At 36.6% G+C, this 5,377-nt stretch overlaps 1 long non-coding RNA gene across 3 annotated transcripts; it reads left to right on the top strand.

Annotated features, from left to right (window-relative positions):
* On the top strand, positions 1-2,339 carry LOC126792949 (uncharacterized). 3 transcript variants are annotated; one of them, XR_007671970.1, is made up of 4 exons: positions 1-322; positions 835-1,004; positions 1,103-1,235; positions 2,032-2,339. It is a non-coding gene; the product is annotated as an uncharacterized LOC126792949 (long non-coding RNA). The 3 variants fall into 3 exon arrangements; XR_007671971.1 differs by having other exon boundaries at positions 726-1,004; positions 1,123-1,235; XR_007671969.1 differs by having other exon boundaries at positions 726-1,004.
* Positions 2,340-5,377: the final 3,038 nt, after the last annotated feature.

Raw genomic sequence — 5,377 nt, 5'->3', positions numbered from 1 at the left:
TTCGGGTTTTCGCATCTCTAGTCCCTGGAAGGGTTTAGAATCAGAGAGGAAGGAAGAGTTATGATCCTCGCCGAGATAATGGAATTCGACTAGGGTATGAAGATACAAAGCCAAGCTTATCGAAAGGAATTTAGAGAGGGTCGCCGATTGCTCAAATCCGATTTGGGGGGATCAAATCCGACGTACAAGGTATGGGTACTGAAGAGGAGAAGGAAAGGAAGAATATGGTGGCCGGACGGTGTTGAATGGTGAGAGCCTGAGAGGTTGTCGAGCTGAACAAGGAAACTGACAAAGCGAGCGAGGGGCGATCTGCAAGTGGTTGGTAAGTCGGAAATTTCATTGCCCATTATTTTCTCGTTATATACTTTTGAGACTTTGTTGTTTCGATCCTGGATCATGTTAATCAAAGATGTTTTATGCTTTGTTTGATATATTAGTTGAGATTGGTTCATTTGAACGGGTGAGGAGGAAGAGTGTGAGTGACTTGTATTCTCTGATTTTGTAATTGTGCTCTTTATATATATGGTCTTGCATGTTGTTGATGCTTAATCAATAGATAGTTTGCTCTCCCAGTGGTGGTGCATAGCCTTAGTTCAATTAGGTTTTCAATCTTAGCCTTTGGTTTCCCTTGCTTGCCACTGTGAGTGATATGAGTTGTAAATATGGTAGTTGTTGGTTTATTGTATCTAATGTTTGAGATTGTTTTTGGCTCAATTTTTTGGCAGTGAGAGATTGCAGTGTGTGTGTGTGTGTGTATAAATCAAAGTTTTGGTATTGAGATTTATATTGGGGGAGATTTCAATGGAGACTGAGATCTGTTGTGAAGGGTTTCAGTTTTGTACATGGATTGATTCTGAGAAGGTGAAGAGGAGACCCCTGAGTGGCTTGACTTGATTTTCGAGGAAGTTGGGATGAGCAAAGCAAGAGACAGGTGCTTGTTGTGGCAGCGCCAAAATCGAATCGGCATCAACATCTTGTTGTGGATAACAACCACTGGAATCTAGGTAATTGTGGGAAGCATTTGATTCTACTTTTTATTTTAGTGAATATTGGAATTTCTTGATTTGTAACGTGTTCTTAGGGAGATTTCTGATTAATTCAGGTAATGTACTATTATTCTAGCAAGGGGCTTATCATCTCCGAAGATGTTCAAGTACAAGTCGAGACCTCCAAGCCACTCCATGATTTATTCTACTTTGATTTCTAACATCAATTGTGACACGCAGATCACCGAGGTCAGCTCCAACTTCAATCCGATTTTGAAATTATCCTTGGTTTTGGTGGTTAAATTATCATATCTCATTTGGCTATGTATCATATGTCTTGTTTCTGTAAAGCTTTTGATGCATTCATAAACGTGCACATTGAGACGTTAGCAATGTTGTTTTGTTGAGCTTGATGATGAGATTGTTTGTACCTGTAAAGAATGGTATAAGCTAATATTTAAAAAATTAGTAGAAGACAATGTTGGTAATCCAATTATGATTCTCCCTAGTTTGCATAAAGCTTTAAATGGTTGATGCAAAGAATTTTGTAGTCAACCTGTATCAAGGTTAACTTTTTCATATTTGATTTGATTTTGTGAATTTTGTAGTCAACATGTATCAAGGTTATCCCATCACCTATATATAATGATACAATTACACCCTAAATATTTTGATGAAATGGAATTCAGTCAGCTTTTAACCATGAGAATATTGTGAACATATGCTTGACAGTTGCCTACAACTTGGTACTTAAACTAAGGTTTTTGGTCGATTACTGAGAACTGTCCCCTATGAAACATTGAAACATAGCTCACAGTTAATTTTGTCTGGAGATAGAAAGATCAGTTCTACATTTACTTTGTGGTCCATGTGAATAATTTGCATTATAATACTGGTATGTTGTGAAGAGATCAGGAAATAAGTTCTTAGTGCCTTGCTTACCTATTATTGCACACATTAAAGAATTATTGGCATTTCAATTTGCATCTTGATAGATAGCTGATACATCTCTTCATCATCTTATTTCACTTTTCTATTTATGCAGGTTCACTGTCAAATTTTTCTAGATGGTGGTGTAGTTAGGGATGATAGCTGAAGGTCTGGCAAGGTCTGGATCAAAAGAAGCAAAGTTAGTGGGAGAAGAAATTGATGTAAGGTGGATTAGAACAAATTATAAAGCCTACACGAAAACAGGTGTCATGCATGAAAAATTTGATGTACAAAAGTATGGAGAATTTGATGAATATGTACCCCAGGCATATCACTATATCGCTGTAATAATAATGATCCTTGATTATTATGAAACTATTATTTATACAATTAATATTACATGGCCTTGTTTTGCTTCCACTGGTTTGAACTTGTTTCTGGTATATTGCAATTGCAGACTGGCTTTGGGTGGCCAAATGGACTTGAGTGTGTGGGGTCGAATCCAAAAAAGAAATTTCAAAAGGCTTCGGCAAATGGTTACCGTGTTTTTTTGTGTTGGTTCGTGAAATTAACCGTTAAACGAGATTTACAATCGATGAAATTTTGACAGGGTACCCTAATAAATATGCTGATCATATCAACCGGTGTCAATCGGCCATATTCACTACATAGGTTGTCAATCACCAAAGTAGCCACTAATATAGTATAACTTTTATACTACACTTGAGTTATACTTGTAACATTATGAAAAAGATTATATGATGGAAACGCCTCGTGCTAATCGACACCACACGATGCGATCGTTACATAAAATTATACATATGGTAAAAAACTTATCGAATTTGGAGTTTGTTGGACCGTCAGTTTGTCCGGTCAACCTAAAACGATAATAATATGCCCTATGGGTAGACCTATCAATGGAGACCGATAGCCGAATGGGGTTCATATGTTCACAATCAAGTAATATTACCGGACGAGTGTGCACGGTTGAACCCAAAAAAAAAATTTCAGAAGGCTCCGGTCAAAGGGTTTATCTTTAGTAAAAAGACACGTTTTTCTGTTTACACATGAAATTAACGGTCAAACGAGGTCTAAAATTGATGAAATTTTGACAGCATACCATGTAAAATACATAAATCACATCGGCTGGTGCCGATCGATCCAATTTATTACTTAGGTTATGCATCACCGAAGTGGCCACTAATATTTAATAACATTTATACTATACTTGAGTTGCATTTGTAACATTATGAAACAACTATATGAAAAAACGTCTGATGCTCAATCGACACCACACGATGTGATCGTTACATATAATTATGCATATGGTAAAAAATATTATTGAATTTCGCCTTGTTTGACCGTCAGTTTGTTTGGTCAACCTAAAACACTATATTATGCCCTATGGGTAGACCTATCACCGGAGGCCGATGGCCAAATGGGGTTCATATGTTCATAACTACGTAATATTACTAGACAAGTGTGTGCGGTCGAACCCAAAAAAAGAATTTCGAAAGGATCCGGTTAAAGGGTTTCCTTTTAGTAAAATGTGTGTAATTCTATTGACTCGTGAAATTAACGGTTAAACGAGGTCAAAACCTGATGAAATTTTGACAAGGTACCATAATAAATATAAAAATCACACCAGTCGGTGCCAATCCACCCAATTCATTACTTAGGTTGTGCATCACCGAAGTGGCCACTAATATAGTATAACATTTATACTTGTAACATTATGAAGCGATTATATAAACAAAATATCTGATGTTCAATCAACACCACATGATTGAGCGTTATATATAATTATGCATATAGTAAAAAAATTATCGAATTTCGGGCTTGTCTGACCGTTGGTTTGTCCGGTCAACCTAAAACGCTAATAATGTGCCCTATGGGTAGACCTATCGCCGGAGGCCGATGGCCGAATAGAGTTCATATGTTCACAACCACATAATATTATCGGACGAGTGTGTGCGGTCAAATAAAAAAAAAGAATTTCAGAAGGCTCCGGTCAAAGGGTTTCTGTTTAGTAAAAACGTGTGTTTTTTTGTTAACTCGTGAAATTAACGGTCAAACGAGGTCTAATCTTATGAAATTTTGACAGGGTACCATGATAAATATAAAAATTACATCTATTGATACCGATTGACCCAATTCATTACTTAGGTTGTGTATCACCAAAGTTGCTACTAATATATTATAACATTTATACTATACTTAGGTTACCTTTGTAACATTATGAAACGACTATATGAACAAAACATCTGATGCTCAATCAACACAACACAATGTGATCTTTATATATAATTATGCATATGGTAAAAAATTTATCGAATTTCGGGCTTGTTTAACCATCGGTTTGCTTGGTCAACCTAAAACGCTAATAATATGTCCTATCGGTAGACCTATCACCGGATGCCAATGCCCGAATGAGGTTCATATATTCACAACCACGTAATATTACCGGACGAGTGTGTGTGGTCGAACCCAAAAAAGGAATTTCGGAAGGCTCCGGTTAAAGGGTTTCATTTTAGTAAAAATGTGTGTAATTCAGTTCACTCGAAAAATTAACGGTTAAACGAGGTCAAAATATGATGAAATTTTGACAGGGTACCATAATAAATATGAAAATCACATTGATCGGTGCCGATTAACCCAATTCATTACTTAGGTTGTGCATCACTGAAGTGACCACTAATATAGTATAACATTTTATACTCAAGTTACTTTTAAACATTATGAAGCGACTATAAGAACAAAACGTCTAATCGTCAATCAACACTGCATGATGTGATCTTTATATATACTTATACATATGGTAAAAAGATTATCGAATTTCGGGCTTATTTGACCGTCGGTTTGTCTGGTCAACCTAAAACGCTAATAACATGCCCTATGGGTAGACCTATTGCCGGAGGGCGATAGCCGAATGGGGTTCATATGTTCACAACCACATAATATTACTGGACGAGTGTGGGCGGTCGAATCTAAAGAAGGAATTTATGAAGGCTCTGGTCAAAGGGTTTATGTTTAGTAAAAATGTGTGTTTTTCCGTTGACTCGTGAAATTAACAGTTAAATAAGGTCTAAATCTGATGAAATTTTAACAGGGTAGCATGATAAATATAAAAAACACATCGGTCGGTGCCGATTGACCTAATTCATTACTTAGTTTGTATATCACCGAAGTGACCACTAATTTGAATGAATGAATTAAGTACCGCATAATTATCAAATCGGATGAAATTTGACGCTCGACATAGTTTAAAAGTTGACGTTTAAAAAACGTTTTCTGAAAATAGATTTTTCAGACTGGACATTGTTTATAGGCTATAAAGAATGCCCAAACTCTTTTCACAAACCCAAACAGTCGGGCCCAAATTCTTGACCCAAGACCCATTCTCTAAAAGCACACACCTCTCTCTCCATCAGCTCGACAAAGCCACAGAGGTGCACTAGAAA

Source organism: Argentina anserina, chromosome 1, assembly GCF_933775445.1.
Source record: "Argentina anserina chromosome 1, drPotAnse1.1, whole genome shotgun sequence".
Taxonomy (NCBI): domain Eukaryota; kingdom Viridiplantae; phylum Streptophyta; class Magnoliopsida; order Rosales; family Rosaceae; genus Argentina; species Argentina anserina.
Note: the sequence above shows the minus strand (reverse complement) of the source record. Positions and strands in the feature narration are given on the sequence as shown.